Raw genomic sequence first — 21202 nt, forward strand, 5'->3', positions numbered from 1 at the left:
AAACTGGAAGCATTCCCTTTGAAATCTGGCACTAGACAAGGATGCACTCTCTCAACACTCCTATTCAATATAGTACTGGAAGTTCTAGCCAGAGCAATCAGGCAAGAAAAAGAAATAAAGGGTATCCAAATTGGAAAGGAGGAAATCAAATTGTCTCTATTTGCAGATGACATGATTGTATATCTGGAAGACCCCATCATCTCAGCCCCAAATCTCCTGAAACTGATAAACAACTTCAGCAAAATCTCAGGATACAAAATCAACGTGCAAAAATCACAAGCATTCCTATATACCAGTAATAGACTTAAAGAGAGCCAAATCAAGAACGAACTGCCTTTCACAATTGCTACAAAGAGAATAAAATACCTAGGAATACAACTAACAAGGAACGTAAAGGACCTCTTCAAGGAGAACTACAAGCTATTGCTCAACGAAATAAAAGAGGATACAAACAGATGGAGAAACATTCCATGTTCATGGTTAGGAAGAATCAACATCGTGAAAATGGCCATACTGCCCAAAGTAATTTACAGATTCAATGCTATCCCCGTCAAGCTACCAATGACCTTCTTCACAGAACTGGAAAAAAACACCTTAAACTTCATATGGAACCAAAAGAGAGCCCACATAGCCAAGTCAATTCTAAGCAAAAAGAACAAAGCAGGAGGCATCACACTACCGGACTTCAAACTATACTACAAGGCTACAGTAATCAAAACAGCATGGTACTGGTACCAAAACAGAGATATAGACCAATGGAACAGAACAGAGGCCTCACAGGAAATACAACATACCCACAACCATCTGATCTTCGACAAACCAGACAAAAACAAGCAATGGGGAAAAGACTCCCTGTTTAATAAATGGAGTTGGGAAAACTGGCTAGCCATGTGCAGAAAGCAGAAACAGGACCCCTTCCTGACACCTTACACCAAAGTTAACTCCAGATGGATTAAAGACTTAAACATCAGACCTAACACCATAAAAACCCTGGAAGAAAATCTAGGCAAAACCATTCAGGACATAGGTGTAGGCAAGGACTTCATGACCAAAACACCAAAAGCAATGGCAGCAAAAGCCAAAATAGACAAATGGGACCTAATCAAACTCCACAGCTTCTGCACGGCAAAAGAAACAGTCAGTAGAGTGAATCGGCAACCAACAGAATGGGAAAAAATTTTTGCAGCCTACCCATCTGACAAGGGGCTGATATCCAGAATTTACAAAGAACTAAAACAGATCTACAAGAAAAAAACAAACAAGCCCATTAAAAAATGGGCAAAGGATATGAACAGATACTTAACAAAAGAAGACATACAGGAGGCCAACAAACATATGAAAAAATGCTCATCATCACTGGTCGTCAGAGAAATGCAAATCAAAACCACATTGAGATACCATCTCACACCAGTTAGAACGGCGATCATTAAAAAATCTGGAAAAAATAGATGCTGGAGAGGATGTGGAGAAATAGGAACACTTTTACACTGTTGGTGGGAATGTAAATTAATTCAACCATTGTGGAAGACAGTGTGGCGATTCCTCAAGGACCTAAAAATAGAAATCCCATTTGACCCAGCAATCCCATTACTGGGTATATATCCAAAGGATTATAAATCATTCTACTACAAGGACACGTGCACATGAATGTTCATTGCAGCACTGTTTACAATAGCAAAGACCTGGACCCAACCCAAATGCCCAACGATGATAGACTGGATAGGGAAAATGTGGTACATATACACCATGGAATATTACACAGCCATCAAAAACGATGAGTTCACGTCCTTTGTAGGGACATGGATGAACCTGGAATCCATCATTCTCAGCAAACTGACACAAGAGCAGAAAATCAAACACCATATATTCTCACTCATAGGCGGGTGTTGAACAATGAGAACACATGGACACAGGGAGGGGAGCACTACACACTGGGGTCCGTTTGGGGTAAATGGGGGAGGGGCGGGGGTGTGGGGAGGTGGGAAGAGATAGCATGGGGAGAAATGACAGATACAGGTGAGGGGACAGAAGGCAGCAAACCACACTGCCATGTGTGTACCTATGCAACAATCTTGCATGTTCTTCACATGTACCCCAAAACCTAAAATGCAATAAAAATAAATAAATAAATAAATAAATAAAAGCTGTGCTTGGATATTCCAGAGTGAATGGGAGTAAAGGCTGTAATGAGAAATATCTGGCTCTGAAACAAAAACAGAGCTATCTAGCAGAACGGTTGTCAAGATGTGCAATCAACTTCCAGAGTTAAACTGATGTGTGTATTCAGGAGTTCAGAAATCCTTTCTTTGGAGAAGCTAGTAAGAGATATTTTCAGCCATTTATGAGCATATAAGAATTTGCAGTATGACTGCTTCTAAAACACATAGGAAACGTTTCCTTCAAACTGTTATGCTGTGTGTTGGTTCACCTTAGGAAGTTAGATCTATGTTTATACTCAAAGAGTTAGAAACATGTTTCTTCTAAAAGCTGCTTTTGGATATTACAGAGTCAATGGGAGTATAGGCTGTAATGAGAAAAACCTGGCTCTGAAAAAAAAAAAAAGCTATATAGCACAACGGCTGTCAAAGTGTACATTCAACTTACAGACATATACTGATGTGTATATACAGCAGTTCAGATACCCTTTCTTTAGAGAATGTAGAAAGAGATTTTTTCCAGCCATATACAGGCATATAAGAATTAGCAGCAAGACTGCATCTAAAACATAGAAGAAACGATTCTTTCAAACTGTATATTCCAGAGCGAATGGGAGTACAGGCTGTAATGATAAATATCTGGCTCTAAAACAAAAACAAAAGTACCCAGCAGAATGGTTTTCAAGGTGCACAATCAACCTATAGAGGTAACTGATATTTGCATGCAGCAGTTCATAAACCATTTCTTTGGAGAATCTAGAAACAGATATTTCCAGCCATATACAGGCATGTAAGAATTAGCAGCAAGACTGTGTCTAAAACATAGAAGAAGCAATTCTTTCAAACTGCTCTGCTGTGTGTTCATTCACCTTAGTAAGTTGCATCTATCTTTATATTCAGCAGCTTAGAAACACGTTTCTTCTAAAAGCTGCCTTTGAATATTCCAGAGTGAATTGGAGTATAGGCTGTAATGAGAAATACCTGGCACTAAAACAAAAATGGAGCTATTTAGCAGAATGGTGCTCATAGTGTACATTCGACTTACAGATTTAAACTGATGTGTGTATGCAGCACTTCAAAAACCCTTTCTTTGGAGAATCTACAAACAGATATTTCCTGCCATATACAGAAATAAATGAAGTAGCAGGAAGATTGCGTCTAAAACACAGGAGAAACGTATCTTTCAACTGCTCTGCTGTATGTTTGTACACCTTAGGAAGTTGCATCTATGCTTAGATTCAGTGAATTAGAAACACGTTTATTGTAAAAGCTGCTTTTGGATATTCCAGAGTGAATGGGATTATAGGCTGTAATGAGAAATGTCTGGTTCTAATATGAAAACGGAGCTATCTATTGCAATGGTTGTCAAGGTGTACATTCAAGTTACAGAGTTAAACTGATAAGTGTATGCAGCAGTTCAGAAACACTTTCTTTGGAGAATCTAGAAACAGATATTTCCAGCCATATACAGGCATATAAGAATTGGCAGTAAGATTGTCTCTAAAACACAGGAGAAATGTATCTTTCAAATGGCTCTGCTGTGAGTTCATTCACCATAGAAAGTCACATCAATGTTTAGATTCAGAGAGTAAGAAACATGTTTCTTCTAAAATCTGCACTTGAATATTCCAGTGTGAATGGGAGTATAGGCTGTAATGAGGATTATCTGGCTCTAAACAGAAATGGAGTTATCTAGCAGAATGGTTGTCAAGGTGTGCATTGAACGTAGAGAAATAAAATGATGTGTGTATGCTGCAGTTCAGAAACCCTTTCTTTGGAGAATCTAGAAACAGATATTTCCAGCCATATAAAGGCATATAAGAATTAGCAGTAGAACTGCTTCTAAAACACAGAAAAAACATATCTTTAAAACTGCTCTGTTTGGTGAATGCTCAACTTAGGAAGTGGCATCTATGTTTAGATTCAGCGAATTAGAACAGGTTTATTCTCAAAGCTGCATTTCATTACTCCAGAGTGAATGGGAGTATAAGCTTTAATGAGCAATATCTGACCCTAAAAGAAGAACAGAGCTATCTAGCAGAATGTTTGTCAAGGTGTGCATTCAACATACAGAGTTAAACTGATGTGTGTATGCAGCAGTTCAGAAACCCATTCTTTGGAAAGTCTAGAAACAGATATTTCTATTCATATGCAGGCATATAAGAATAAGCAGGCCAGGCATGGTGGCTCAAGCCTGTAATCCCAGAACTTTGGGAGGCCTAGGTGGGCAGATCACAAGGTCAAGAGATCGAGACCATCCTGGTCAACACAGTGAAACCCCATCTCCATTAGAAACACAAAAAATTAGCTAGGCATGGTGGGGCATGCCAGTAATCCCAGCTACTTGGGAGGCTGAGGCAGGAGAATTGCCTGAACCCAGGAGGCAGAGGTTGCAGTGAGCTAAGATCGCGCCATTGCACTCCAGCCACAGTAACAAGAGCAAAACTCTGTCAAAAATAAATAAATAAATAAATAAATAAATAAATAAATAAATAAAAAGCAGTAACACTGTATCTAAAACACAGAAGAAACGTATCTCTCAAACAGCGATCTAAAACACAGAAGAAACGTATCTCTCAAACTGTTCTGCTGGATTTTCTTTCACGATAGGAAGTGGCATCTATGCTTAGATTCCATGAGTTAGAGATACGTTTCTTCTAGATGCTGTGCTTGGTTATTCCAGAGTCAATGGGAGTATAGGCTGTAATGAGAAATGTCTGGCTCTAAAACGAAAACGGAGCTACCTAGAAGAATGTTTGTCAAAAGGTACATTCAACGTACAGAGGCAAACTGATACGTGTATGCTGCAGTTCAGAAACCCTTTCTTTGGAGAATCTAGAAACAGATATTTCCATCCATATACAATCACATAAGAATTAGCACTAATACTGCATCTAAAACACAGAAGAAACGTATCTTTCAAACTGCTCTGCTGGGCTTTTCCTCACCTTAGGAAGTGGCTTCTATATTCAGATTCAGTGAGTTAGAACAGGTTTCTTGTAGGAGCTGCTTTTCGATATTCCAGAGTGAATGGGAGTATAGGCTGTAATAAGAAATATCTGGCTCTAAAATAAAAACTGAGCTGTCTAGCACAATGGTTGTGAAGGTGTGCATTCAACCTACAAAGTTAAACTGATGTTTGTATATAGGTGTTCAAAACTGTTTCTTTGGAGAATCTGGAAACAGATATTTCCAGCCATATACAGCCATATGAAATTAGCAGTAAGACTGCATCTAAAACACAGAATAAATGTATCTTTCTTTTTTTTACTTGCATTTTAGGTTCTGGGGTACATGTGAAGAATATGCAAGGTTTTTGCATAGGTACAAGCTTGACAGTGTGATTTGCTGACTTTCTCCCGTTCACCTATATCTGACATTTCTCCCTATGCTATCTCTTCCCATCTCCCCACCCCCCATCTATCCCAAATTTCCCTCAAACAGACCCCAGTGTTTAGTTCTCCTCTCCCTATGTCCATGTGGTCTCATTGTTCACCAGCCGTCTATTAGTGATTACATTCTGTGTTTGATTTTCTTCTCTTGTGTCAGTTTGCTGAGAATGATGGTTTCCAGGTTGTGTCTCTACAAAGGACACGGACTCATCGTTTTTATGGCTGCATAATATTCCATGGTGTATATGTACCACATTTTCCCTATCCAGTATATTATCAATGGGTATTTGGGTTGGTTCCAAATCTTTGCTATTGTAAACAGTGCTGCAATGAACATGCAAACAATGAAGCATGTGTTTTTACAGTAGAACGATTTATAATCCTTTGGATATATACCCAGGTCTAGATGGGTTCACAGCCGAATTCAAACCGATATAAAAAGAGGAGTTGATACCATTCCTCCTGAAACTATTCCAAATAATCCAAAAAGAGGGAACCCTTCCAAAATCATGTTATGAGGCAAACATCATCCTGATTTAAAAAAAAAAAACCTGGCAGAGACTTAACAAGAAAAAAAAAACTCAGGTCAATATCGACGATCAACATAGATGCAAAATTCTTCAATAAAATACTGGCAAGCCGATTGCAACAGCACATCAAAAAGCTTATCCACCATGATCAAGTAGGATTCATTTCAGGGATGCAAGGCTGGTTCAACACAGGCAGGTCCATAAACGGAATTCACCATACAAATAGAACAAAAGACAAAAACCTCATGATTATTGTAATTGATGTAGAGAAGGGCTTTGAGAAAACTCAACAGCCCTTTATGCTAAAAATTTTCAATAAGCTACATAATGATGGAACGTATCTCAAAATAATAAAAGCTATTTATGACAAACCAACAGCCAATATAATACTAAATGGGCAAAAACTAGAAACGTATATTTCAAAGTGCTCTGCTGGGTGTTTGTTCAACTTAGGTAGTTGTATCTATGTTTAGATTCAGCGAGTTGTAAACACGTTTCTTCTGGTGGCTGCCTTTGGATATTCCAGAGTGAATGGGAGTATCGGCTGTAATGAGAAATATCTGGTTCTAAAACAAAAACGAAGCTATCTAACAATGGTTGTCAGGTGTACATTCAACTTACAAATTTAAATTGATGAGTGTATGCTGCACTTCAGGAATCCTTTCTTTGGAGAATCTGGAAACAGATATTTCCCACCATAAAAAGGCACATAAGAATAAACAGTAAGACTGCGTCTAAAACACAGAAGATATGTTTCGTTCAAACTGCTCTGCTGTGTGTTCGTTCACCTTAGGAAGTTGTATCTATGTTTAGATTCAGCGAGTTAGAAACGACTTTCTTCTAAAAGCTGTGTTTGGATATTCCAGAGTGAATGGGAGTATAGGATGTAATGAGAAATATCTTGCTCTAAAACTAAAATGGAGCAATCTAGCAGAATGGTTGTCAAGGTGTACATTGAACTTAGAGAGTTTATGTGATGTGTGTATGCAGCAGTTCAGAAACGCTTTCTTGGAGAATCTAGAAACAGATATTTCCAGCCCTCTACAGGCATATAAGAATTAGCAGTAAGACTGCGTCTAAAACACAGAAGACACGTTTCATTCAAACTGTTCTGCTGTGTGTCTGTTCACCTTAGGAAGCTGCAACTATGTTTAGATTCAGCGAGATACAAACACGTTTCTTCTCAAAGCTCCTTTTGGATATTCCAGAGTGAATGGGAGTATAGGCTGTAATAATTATCTTTCTCTAAAACCAAAATGGAGCAATCTAGCAGAATGATTGTCAAGGATTGCATTCAACTTACAGAAATAAACTGAGGTGTGCATACAACAGTTCAGAAACCCTTTCTCTGGAGAATGTTGAAACAGATATTTCCAGCCATATACAGGCATATAAGAAGTAGCAGTATTACTGCATCTGAAACACAGAAGAAACATTTCTTTCAAACTGTTCTGCTGTGTATCCATTCACTTTAGCAAGTTGCCACTATGTTTAGATTCAGCGAGTTAGAAACACGTTTCTTCTAAAGGCTGCATTAGGACATTTCAGAGTGAATGGGAGTATAGGCTGTAATGAGAAATATCTGGCTCTAAAACTAAAATGCAGCAATCTAGCAGAATGGTTGTCAAGGTATGCATTCAAATTGCAGAGGTAAACTGATGTGTTTATGCAGCTGTTCCCAAACTCTTTCTTTGGGAAATCTAGAAACAGATATTTCCAGCCATATACAGGTATATAAGAATAAGCAGTAAGACTGCATCTAAAACACAGAAGATACGTTTCATTCAAACTTCTCTGCTGTGTGTTCGTTCACCTTAGGAAGTTGCATCTACATTTAGATTTAACGAGTTAGAAACGAGTTTCTTCTAAAAGCTGCATTTGGATATTCCAGAGTGAATGAGATTATAGGATGTAATGAGAAATATCTTGCTCTAAAACTAAAATGGAGCAATCTAGCAGAATGGTTGTCAAGGTGTACATTCAACTTACAGAGTTTAACTGATGGGTGTATGCAGCAGTTCAGAAACGCTTTCTTTGGAGAATCTAGAAACAGATATTTCCAGCCCTCTACAGGCATATAAAATTAGCAGTAAGACTGAGTCTAAAACAAAGAAGACAGGTTTCTTTCAAACTGCTCTGCTGTGTCTTGGTTCACCTTAGGAAGCTGCAACTATGTTTAGATTCAGCGAGTTAGAAACACGTTTCTTCTGAAAGCTGCGTTTGGACATTGCAGAGTGAATGGGAGTATAGGCTGTCATGAGAAATATCTGGCTCTAAAACAAAAACGGTGCTATCTGGTGGAATGGTTGTGAAGATGTGCATTCAACACACAGAGTTAAACTGATATGTGTATGTTTCACTTCAGAATTCCTTTCTTTGAAGAACTTAGAAAGAGATATTTCCAGCCACATTTAGATATATAAGAATCAGCAGTAAAACTGTATCTAATACACAGAGGAAATGTTTCTTTCAAACTGCTGTGCTGTGTGTTCGTTCACCTTAGGAAGTAGCATCTATGTTTAGATTCAGCAAGTTTGACACACGATTCTTCTAAAAGCTGCAGTTGGATATTCCAGAGTGAATGCGAATATAGGCTGTAATGAGAAATATCTTTCTCTAAAACTAAAAGGGAGCAATTCAGCAGTATTGTATTCAAGGTCTGTATTCAGCTGACAAAGTTGAACTGATGTGGGCATGCAGCAGTTCAGAAACCCTTTCCATGGAGAATCTGGAAACAGATATTTTCAGCCATATACAGGCATAAAAGAATTATCAGTAAGACTGCACCTAAACCACAGAAGAAACATTTCTTTCAAACTGCTGTGCTGTGTGTTCATTCACCTTAGGAAGTTGCATCTATGTTTAGATTCACCGACTTAGAAACAAATTTCTTCTAAAGGCTCTGTTTGCATATTCCAGAGTGAATGTGAGAATAGGCTGTAATGAGAAATATCTGGTCCTAAAACTAAAACAGAGCGTCTAGCAGAACTGTTGTCAAGGAGTGCATTCAACTTAGAGTTCAACTGTTGTATGTATGCAGCAGTTCAGATACCCTTTCTTTGGAGAATCTAGAAACCGATATTTCCAGCCATATACACGCATACAAGAATTAGAAGTAAGACTGCATCTAAACACAGAATAAATGTTTCTTTCAAACTGCTCTGCTGTGTGTTGGGTCACCTTAGCAACTTGCATCTATGTTTATATTGAGCGAGTTAGAAACACGTTTCTTCTAATAGCTGTGTTTGGATATTCCAGAGTGATTGGGAGTATAGGCTGTAATGAGAAATATCTGGCTCTAAAAATAAAATGGAGCAATCTAGCAGAATAGTTGTTAAGGTGTGCATTCAACTTACAGAGTTAAACTGATGTGTGTATGCAGCAGTTCAGAAACCATTTCTTTGGAGAACTTAGAAACAGATATTTCCATCCGTATACAGGCATATTAGAATTGGCAGTATGACTGTATCTAAAACACAGAAGAAATGTTTCTTTCAAACTGCTTTGCTGTGTGTTCGTTCACCTTAGCAAGTTGCATCTATGTTTAGATACACTGAGTTCGATCCACGTTTCTTCTGAAAGCTGCTTTTGGATATTCCAGAGAGAATGGGAGTATTGACTAATGAGAAATATCTGACTCTAAAACAAAAACGGAGATATCTAGCAGAATGGTTGTGAAGGTGCACTTTTAACTTACACATTTAAACTGATATGTGTATGCAGCTGTTTAGAAACCCTTCTTTTGAGAATCTAGAAAGATATTTATAGCCATATACAGGCATATAAGAAGTAGCAGTAAGACTGTGTATAAAACACAGGAGAAAAGTATCCTTCAATCTGCTCTGCTGGGTGTTCGTTCACTTCAGGAAGTTGCATCAATGTTTAGTTTCAGAGAGTTAGAAACACGTTTCTTTTAAAAGCTGCATATGGATATTCCAGAGCAAATGGTTGTATAGGCTGTCATGAGAAATATATGGCTATAAAACAAAAATGGAACTATCTAGCACAAAGGTTGTCAAGGTTCACATTTAATTTCCATAGTTAAACTGATGTGTGTATGCAGCAGTTCAGAAACTCCTTCTTTGAAGAATCTAGAAACAGTAATTTCCAACCATATGCAGGCATATAAGAAGCAGCAGAAGGACTGCATTTATAACAGAGGAGAAACATATCTTTCAATCTGCTCTGCTGTGTGTTCGTTCACCTTAGGAAGTTGCATCTATGTTTAGATTCAGCGAGTTAGAAACATGTTTCTTCTATAAACTGCATTTTGATATTCCTTAGTGAATGGGAGTTTGGGCTGTAATGAGAAATATATGGCTCTAAAACAAAAACGTAGCTACCTAGAGGAGTTGTCAAGGTTTACATTCAACTTACCACGTTAAACTGATGTGTGTATGCCGCAGTTCAGAAACCATTTCTATAGAGAATCTAGAAACAGATATTTCCAGCCACATACAGGAATATAAGAATTAGCAGTAATTCTGCATTTAAAACACAGAAGAAACATATCTCTAAAAGTGCTCTGCTGTGTGGTCGTTCACCGGAGGTAGTTCCATCTATGTTTAGATTCAGCTATATAGAAACACGATTCTTCTAAAACTTTCGTTTGTATATTCCAGAGTGAACTGGAGTATAGGCTGTAATGAGAAATATCTGGCTCTAAAACAAAAATGGAACAATCTAGCAGAATGGTTGTCAAGGTGTGTATTCGCCTTACAGATTTAAACTGATGTGTGTATCCAGCAGTTTAGAAACCCCTTCTTTTTAGAATCTAGCAACAGATATTTCCAGCCATATACAAAAATATGAGAATTAGCACTAAGACTGTATCGAAAACACTGAAGAAACGTACCCTTCAAACTGCTCTACCGTGTGGTCATTCACCTTAGGAAGTTGCATCTATATTTAAATTCAGCGAGTTAGAAATACGTTTCTTCTAGAAGCTGTGTTTGGATATTTCAGAGTGAATGGGAGTTCACTCTGAATGGCTGTAATGAGAAATATCTGGTTCTAAAAGGAAAAAAGAGCTATCTAGCAGAATGGTTGTCAAGATGTGCATTTAACTTACAGAGTTAAACTGATGTGTATATGCAGCAGTTTAGCGACTCCTTCTTTGGAGAATCTAGAATCAGATATTTCTAGCCATATACATTTGTTTAAGAATTTACAGTAAGACTGAGTCTAAAACACAGAAGAAATGTATCTTTCAAAATACGCTGCTGTGTGTTCTTTAGTCTCAGGAATTTGCATGTATGTTTAAATTCATCCAGTTACAACTCGTTTCTCCTAGAAGGTTCGTTTGGATATTTCAGAGTGAATGGAAATATACACTCTAAAGAGAAATATCTGGCTCTATAACAAAAAAGGAGCTATCCAGCTGAATGGTTGTCAAGTTGTGGATTTAACTTACAGAGACAATAGATGTATGTATGCAGCAGTTCAGAAACCCTTTCTTTATGGAATACTGAAACGGATGCTTCCAGCCATATACAGGCATATAAGAATTAGCAGGAAGAAGGCATATAAAACACAGATGAAACGTGTCTTTCAAACTGCTTTTCTGGGTCTTCGTTCAACTTAGGCAGTTGCATTTACGTTTAGAATCATTGAGTTAGAAACACGTTTCTTCTAGAAGTTCCTTTTGTATATTGCAGAGTGAATTTGAGTATATGCTGTAATGAGAAATATCTGTCTCTAAAGCAACAATGGAGCTATCAAACAGAATGATTGTCTAGAGATGCATTCAAATTACAGTAGTAAACTGATGCGTGTATGCAGCAGTTCAGAATTCTTTTCTTTGGAGAATGTAGAACAGATATTTTGATCTGTGATCTGTATACAGGCATATATGTATTAGTAGTATGACTGTATTTAAAACACAGAAGAAACTTACCGTTAAAACTGCTCTGCTTTGGTTCATTCACCTTAGGAAGTTGCATCTACGTTTAGATTCAGAGAGTTAGAAACACGTTTCTTCTAAAAGCTGCATTTGGATATTCCAGAGTGAATGGGAGTATAGGCTGTAATGAGAAATATTTGTCTATAAAATAAAAAGGGAGCAATGTAGCAGGATAGATGTCAAGGTGTGCATTCAACTGAAGTAAACTGATGTGTGTATCCAGCAGTTCAGAAACCCTTTCTTTGGAGAATCTAGACACAAATATTTACAGCCGTATACAGGCATATAAGAGTTAGCAGTAAGACTGTGCCTAAAACACAGAAGAAACCCTTCTTTCAAACTGCTCTGCTGTGTATTAGTTTATCTTACTGAGTTCCATTATGATTAAATTCAGCGAGGTAGAAACACAGTTCTTCTAGAAGCTGTGTTTGTATATTCCCGAGTGAATGGGAGTATAGGCTGTAATGAGAAATATCTGTCACTTAAACAAAGACGGAGCTATCTAACTGAATGGATCTCAAGGTGTGCATTCAACATATAAAGTTAAACTGATGTGTGTATGCAGCAGTTCAGAAACCCTTTCTTTGAAGAATCTAGAAACCGATATTTCCAGCCATATACAGGCATAAAAAAGTCATTGTAGCTCTGTAAGTTGAATGCACGCCTTGATCACCATTCAGCGAGATAGCGCCGTTTTTTTTGTTTGTTTTTTGTTTTTTGTTTTTTGTTTTTTTGTTTTTTTTCAGAGTCAGCTATTTCTCATTACAGCCTATACTCTCACTCACTCTGGAATATCCAAATGGAGCTTTTAGAAGAAACCTGTTCCAACTCGCTGTATCTAAATATAGATGCAACTTCCTAAGGTGATCGAACACACAGCAGAGCAGTCTGAAGTAATATTTCTTCTGTGTTTTAGACGCAGACATATTGGTAATTCTTATATGCCTGTATATGGGTGGAAATATCTGTTTCAAGATCATCCAGGGAAAAGGGTTTTGAACTACTGCATACACAGAGCAGTTTAAATCTGTAAGCTGAGTGCACACCTTGACAATCATTCTGCTTGATATCTCTGTTTTGGTTTTAAAACCATATATTTCTTATTACAGTCATTCAGAGTGAACTCCCATTCACTCTGTAATAAGCAATACCAGCTATTAAAAGAAACTTGTTTCTAAGTAGCAGAATCCATATATATATGTGCAACTTCTTAAGGTGAAGGAACACTCAGAAGAACAGTTTGAAAGTTACGTTTCTTCTGTGTTTTAGACACAGTCTTACCGCTAATCCTTATATACCTGTATAACGCTGTAAATATCAGTTTCTAGATACTCCAAAAAAATATTTCTGAACTGCTGCATGCACACATCAGTTTAACTCTGTAAGTTGAATGCTCACCCTGACAACCATTCTGCTAGATTGCTCTGTTTCAGTTTTGGAGACAGAAATTTGTCATTAGAGCCTATATTCCCATTCATTCTGGAATATTCAAACCCAGCTGTTAGAAGAAACGTGATTCTAACTCGCTGAATCTAAACAAAGATGCAACTCCCAATCGTGAACGAACACACAGCAATGCAATTTGAAAGAAACGTTTCTTCTGTGTTTTAGACTGAGTCTTACTGCTAACTCTTATATGCCTGTATATGGCTGGAAATATCTGTATTTAGATTATCCAAAGAAAGGGTTTCTAAACTGCTGCAAAGACACATCAGATTAACTCTGTAAGTTGAATGCAAACCTTGACAACCATTCTGTTGATTGCTCGGTTTTAGTTTTAGAGCCAGATATTTCTAATTACAGCCTATACTCCCATTAATTCTGTAACATCCAAACGCAGCTTTTAGAAGAAACGTGTTTCTAATTTGCTGAATCTCAACACAGATGCAATGTCATATGGTGAACGAACACACAGCAGAGAAGTTAGAAAGAAATGTTTCCTCTGTGTTTTAGATGCAGTCTTACTGCTATTTCTTATATGTATACGGCTGGAAATATCGGTTTCTAGATTCTCCAAAGAAAGGGTTTTGGAACTGCTGCATACACGCATAAGTTTAACTCTGTAAGTTGAATGCACACCTTGACAACATTTCTGCTAGATTGCTGTTTTAATTTTAGAGCCAGTTATTTATCATTACAGTTTATACTCCCATTCGCTCTGGAATATCCAAAGGCAGCTTTAAGAAGACATGTGTTTCTAACTCGCTGAATCTAAACATAGATGCAACTCCCTAAGGTGAACGAACACACAGCACAGCAGTTTGAAAGACACGTTTCTTCTGTGTTTTAGACACAGTCTTACAGCTAATATTTGTATGCCTGTATATTCCTGAAAATATCTGTTTCTAGATTTTCCCAAGAAATGGTTTGTGAACTGCTGCATACACACAAGAGTTTAACTATGTAAGTTCAATGCACACCTTGGCAACCATTCTGCTAGATTGCTTCATTTTACTGTTAGAGCCAGATATTTCTCATTACAGCTTATACGCCCATTCCCTCTGGAATATCCACATGCAGCTTTTAGAAAAAACGTGTTTCTAACTTGCTGAATCTAAACATAGATACAATTTCCTAAGGTAAACGAACACACATCAGAGCAGTTTGAAAGAAATCTTTCTTCTGTGTTTTAGACGAGTGTCCTACTGCTAATTCTTATAGGCCTGTACATGGCTGGAAATATCTGTTTTTAGATTCTCGAAAGAATTGGTTTCAGAACTGCTATATACACACATCAGTTTATCTCTGTAAGTTGAATGTGCACCTTGACAACCATTCTGCTAGATTGCTCCATTTTAGTTTTAGAGCCAGATATTTCTCATTGCAGCCTATACGCCAATTCACTCTATAATATCCAAACACAGCTTTTAGAAGAAAGATGTTTCTAACTCGCTGAATCTAAACATACATGCAACTTCCTAAGTTGAACGAACACACAGCAGACCAGTATGAAAGAAACGTTTCTTATGTGTTTTAGATACATTCTTACTGCCAACTCTCATGTGCCTGTATATGGCTGGAAATATCTGTTTCTAGGTTCTGCAAATAAAGCATTTCTGAACTGCTGCATACACAAATCAGTTTATCTCTGTACATTGAATGCACACTTTGACAACCATTCTGCTAGTTTGCTGCATTTTAATTTTAGAGCCAGATTTTTCTCATTACAGCCTGTACTCCCATTCACTCTGGAATGTCAAAACACAGCTTTTAGAAGAAATGTGTTTCTAACATGTTGAATCTAAACAATTGTTTTAGAGCCCGATATTTGTCATTACAGCCTTTACTCCCATTCGCTCTGGAATGTCCAAATGCAGCTTTTAGAAAAAATGTGTTTCTAACTAGCTGAATCTAAACAAAGATGGAACTTCCTAAGTTGAACTAACACACAACAGAGCAGTTTGAAAGAAACGTTTCTCCTGTGTTTCAAACGCAGTCTTACTGCTAATTCTTATATGCCCCTATACGGCTGGAAATATCTGTTTCTTGATTCTACAAAGAAAGGGTTTCTCAACCACTGCATACACACATCAGTTAACTCTATATGTTTAATGCACACCTTAATATACATTCTGCTTGATACTACCGTTTTTGTTTTAGAGGCAGATATTTCTCATTACAGCCTGTACTCCCATTCATTCTGGAATATCCAAATGCAGCTTTTAGAAGAAACGTGTTTCGACCTCGCTGAATCTAAATACAGATGGTACTTCTTAGATGAACCAATACAGAGCAGAGCAGTTTGAATGAAACATTTCTCCTCTGTTTTAAAGGCAGTCTTACTGCTAATTCTTATATACCCGTATGTTGCTGGAAATACCAGTTTTTTGATTCTGCAAAGAAAGGGTTTCTGAACTGCAGCATACACACATCAGTTTACCGCTGTAAGTTGAATGCACACCTTGACATCCATTCTGCTAGAAAACACCGTTTTTGTTTTAGAGCCAGATATTTCTCATTACAGCCTGTACTCCCATTCACTCTGGAATATACAAACGCAGCTTTTAAAAGAAATGTGTTTCTAACTCACTGAATCTAAACACAGATGCAGCTTCCTAAGGTGAACCAACACACAGCAGTGCAGTTGTAAGGAAACGTTTCTCCTGTGTTTTCAATGCAGTCTTACTGCTAATTCTTATATGCCCGTATATGGCTGGAAACATCTGTATCTTGATTCTCCAAAGAAAGGGTTTCAGAACCGCTGCATTCACACATCAGTTTAACTCTGTAAGGTGAATACAAACTTTGACATCCATACTGCTAGATAGCACCGTTTTTGATTTAGAGCCATATATTTCTCATTACATGTGGGGAACATTCACATGTGAGACCCTCCAAAGGCGTGGGTCTTACTATATGGTTAGTTTGTTCCCAAACACAGTTTCCTACTAGAGGCAGTCAAGCTATCGAGAAGAAGTAACTAAAAGATTGATTATCAGTTTCTAATATCAACCATGATGTCATTTGGGCATAAACTATGCTGTGCTGCTAGACCGAGTGACTCCCTACCAGCAACCAGTTTCTGCTTTTAATCTTTATGACTCTTTCTTTAAGTATAGCTTTAACTTTTTTCTTTACTTGCATGACTGCCTTTTACCCTAGGTTATTGTTTAATTGTGGGGATATTTGCAAAGCAAATGCCACCATATGGGATGACTTTGATCCAAGCCTCAGAGACACCTGAATGGGGGAGCTTGAGATAAGTTGAGTCAGGAGCAGACAAAGGAGAATCTGGTTAAAAGATATTCTAATGAGCAAAACCAGAAAACCTTTTCACATCTCAGTTCTAAAGCAAAATCGAACCAGAAATACCTGCAGCCATGAGGAATAATGTCTGGATGTAAATAAGCTTTGTGATCACAGGAAATTCTATTGCTTTTTACGACCACTGAATGTGTATCTGACTTCTCTATTGTATAGGCCATATAAGGTATACATTAGCATTTCCTCTTGCAACCACTGATTGTGTATCTGACTTCTCTATTGTATAGGCCATTTAAGGTATAGATTTGCATTTTCTCTTGCTAAGTAATAAACCAGAGCAAAGAAAGCATATTTATTCCTGGCCTTAGAAAAATAAAGGTTGCTGTTTAGGCATGGCCTATCCAGTCCTCCAGACACCCGTACTTTCTGTCTTTCTTTATTTCTTCAAGCACACACTCTCTTCCAGGTATTGGGAAACTCTTGCAGGTAGAAAGACCCCCGGCAGACGTGCTGCCTCAGACTGGTCCCCGACAATTACAGCCTGTAGTCCCATTCACTCTGGAATACACAAATGTAGCTTTTAGAAGAAACGTGTTTCTAACTCCCTGAACCTAAACACAGAAGCAACTTCCAAAGGTGAACCAATACACAGCAGAGCAGTTGGAAAAAACGTTTCTCATGTGTTTTAAATGCAGTCTAACCACTAATTCTTATATGCCCATATATGGCTGGAAATACCTCTTTCTTGATTCTCCAAAGAAAGGGTTTCTGAGAAGCTGCATTCACACATCAGTTTAGCTCTGTAAGTTGATGCACACCTTGACATCCATTCTGCTAGATAGGACGGTTTTTCTTTTACGAGATATTTCTCATTACAGCCTGTACTCCCATTCAATATGGAATATCCAAACGCAGTTTTTAGGAGGAACATGTTTCTAAATCGCTGAATCAAAACACAGATACAACTTCCTAAGGTGAACCAATGCACAGGAGAGCAGTTTGAAAGAAACGTTTCTCCTGTGTTTTAAACGTAGTCTTAGTTCTAATTCTTATTTGCCCATATATGTCTGGAAATATCTGTTTCTTGATTCTTGAAGGAAAGTGTTTCTGAACCGCTGTATAAACACATCAGTTTAAATCTGTAAGTGGAATGCACACCTTGATATCCATTCTGCTAGGTAGCATCGCTTTTGTTTTAGAGCCAAATATTTAACATTGCAGACTGTACTCCCTTTCACTGTGCAATATCCAAACGCAGTTTTTAGAAGAAAAATGTTTCTTACTTGTGGAATCTAAACACAGATGCAACTTCCTAAGGTGAACCAACACACAGCAGACCAATTTGAAAGAAATGTTTCTCTTGTGTCTTAAACGCAGTCTTACTGCTAATTCTTTTATGCCCATATATGACTGGAAATATCTGTTTCTTGATTCTCCAAAGAAAGGGTTTCTGAACCGCTGCATACACACATCAGTTTAACTCTGTAAATTGAATGCACACCTTGACATCCATTCTGCTAGATAACACCGTTTTAGTTTTAGAACCAAATATTTCTCATTACACCCTTTACCCCCATTCACTCTGGAATACCCAAATGCAGCTTTTGAAGAAACGTGTTTCTAACTCGATGGAACTAAATGCAGATGAAAGTTCCTAAGGTAAACCAACAAACAGCAGAGCAGTTTGAAAGAAACATTTCTCTTGGGTTTTAAGTGCATTCTTACTGCTTATTCTTATATGCCGGAATATGGCTGGGAATATCTGTTCCTTGATTCTACAAAGAAAGGGATTCTGAACCACTGCATACACACATTACTTTAATTCTGTAAGTTGAATGCATACCTTGACATTCATTCTGCTAGATAGCACGGTTTTTGTTTTAGAGCCAGATATTTCTCATTACAGCCTGTACTCCCATTCACTCTGGAATATCCAAACGCAACTTTTAGAGGAAACGTGTTTCTAATTCACTGAATCTAAACACAGTTGCAAATTCTTAGCTGAACCAACACACAGCAGAGTAGTTCGAACGAAACATTTCACCTCCGTTATAAACACCGTCTGTCTGCTAATTCTTGTATGCCCATATATGGCTGGAAACATATTTTTCTTGATTCTCCCAAGAAAGGTTTTGTGAAACGCTGCATAGACACATCAGTTTAACATTATAAGTTGAATGCACACCTTGACTTCCATTCTGCTAGAAAACACCGTTTCTGTTTTAGAGCCAGATATTTCTCTTTACAGCCTGTACTCCCATTCACTCTGAAATATCCAAATGCAGCTTTTAGAAGAAACGTGTTCCTTACTCGCTGACTCTAAACATAGATGCAACTTCCTAAGTTGAACCAACACACAGCAGAGAAGTTTGATAGAAACGTTTCTCCTGTGTCTTAAATCCAATCTTACTGCTAATTTTTATATGACCAAATATGGCTGGAAATATCTGTTTCTTGATTCTCCAAAGAAACGGTTTCTTCACCACTATATACACACATCGGTTTAACTCTGTAAGTTCAATGCACACCTTGACATCCATTCTGCTAGATAGCACCGTTTTTCTTTCCAGCCAGATATTTCTCATTACAGCCTGTACTCCCTTTCACTCTAGAATATCCAAACGCAGCTTAGAGAATAAACGGGTTTCTAACTCCATGAATCTAAACATAGCTGCAACTTCCTAAGGTGAACAAACGAACAGCAGATCAGTTTGTAAGAAACGTTTCTGCTGTGTCTTAAATGCATACTTACTGCTAATACCTATATGCCAGTATAGTGCTGGAACTATCTGTTTCTATATTATAAAAAAAAAGGGGGGGGGGTTTGGAACGGCTGCAAACACACATCACTTTACCTCTGTAAGTTGAATGCACACATTGACAAAAATTCTGCTAGATAGCTCCGTTTTCCTTTTAGAGATAGATATTTTTCATTACAGCCTGTATTCTCATTCACTCTGGAATGTCCAAACGCAGCTTTTAGAAGAAACGTGTTTCTGACTCGCTGAATCTAAACCTAGTTGCAGCTGCCTAAGGTGAACCAACACACAGCAGATCAGTTTGTAAGAAACGTTTCTTCTGTGTTTTAAATGCATTCTTACTGTTAATTCTTATACGCCAGTATAGGGCTGGAAATATCTGTTTCTACATTCTCCAGAGAAAGGGTTTCTGAACTGCTGTAAACACACATCAGTTTAACTCTGTAAGTTGAATGCACACATTGACAACCATTCTGTAGATAGCTCCATTTTTGTTTTAGAGCCAGATACTTCTCATGACAGCCTATAATAATGTTCACTCTGGAATACCCAAATGCAGCTTTTAGAAGAAACTTGTTATTAGCAACTGGAATCTAAATATAGATGCAGCTTCCTTAGGTGAACGAGTTTACAGCAGAGCAATTTGAAAGAAAGGTAAGTTCTGTGTTTTAAACGCAGTCTTAATGCGAATTCTCATATGGATGTATATGGCTGGAAATACCTGTTTCTACACTATCCAAAGAAAGGACTTCTCGAATGCTTCATACACACATCATTTTAACTCGGTAAGTTGAATGCTATCTTTGACAACCATTCTGCTAGAGGGCTCCATTTTGCTTTAGAGCCAGATATTTCTAAATACAGGCTATACTCCCATTCACTCTGGAATACCCAAACGCAGCTTTCTTAAGAAACGTGGGTCTATCTCGCTGAATCTAAGCATGGATCCAGCTTCCTAAGGTGAAGGAACTAACAGCAGAGCAATTTGCAAGATCCTCTTCTTCTGTGTTGTAATCGAAGTCTTACTGGTGATTCTCATGTGGTTGTATATGATTGGAAACATTTATTCCTTGACTCTCCAAAGAAAGGGTATCTGAAATGCTTCATACACACATCAGTTTAACTCTGTAAGTTGAATGCACACTTTGACAACCATTCTACTATATAGCTCCGTTTTTTATTTAGAGGCAGATATTTCTAATTACAGCCTATACTCTCATTCACCCTGGAATATTCCTAAGCAGCTTTTAGAAGAAACGTGTTACTGACCGGCTGATTCTACACGTAGATGCAGCTTCCTAAGGTGAATGAACTCACAGCAGAGCGATTTGAAAGAAAAGTTTCTTCTGTGTTTTAAATGCAGTCTTACTGCTAATTCTCATATGGCTGTATATGGCTGGAAACATCTATTTCTAGATTCTCCTACAAAAGGCTTTCTGAAATGTTTCATACACACACCAGTTAAACTGCGTAATTTGAATGCACACTTTGACAGCCATTCTTCATGATAGCTCCATTTTTGTTTTAGAGCCAGATATTTGTCATTACAGCCTATATTCCCATTCACTCAGGAATACCCAAACAGAGCTTTTAGAATAAATGTGTTACTAACTCCCTGAATCTAAACATAGATGAGGCTTCCTAATGTGAACAAACTCACAGCAGAGCAATTTGAAAGAAGCGTTTCTTCAGTGTTTTAAACACAGTCTTACTGTGAATTCTAATATGGCTGTATATGGCTGGAAACATCTATATCTAG

Source organism: Saimiri boliviensis, chromosome 13 (genome assembly GCF_048565385.1).
Source record: "Saimiri boliviensis isolate mSaiBol1 chromosome 13, mSaiBol1.pri, whole genome shotgun sequence".
Lineage (NCBI taxonomy): Eukaryota > Metazoa > Chordata > Mammalia > Primates > Cebidae > Saimiri > Saimiri boliviensis.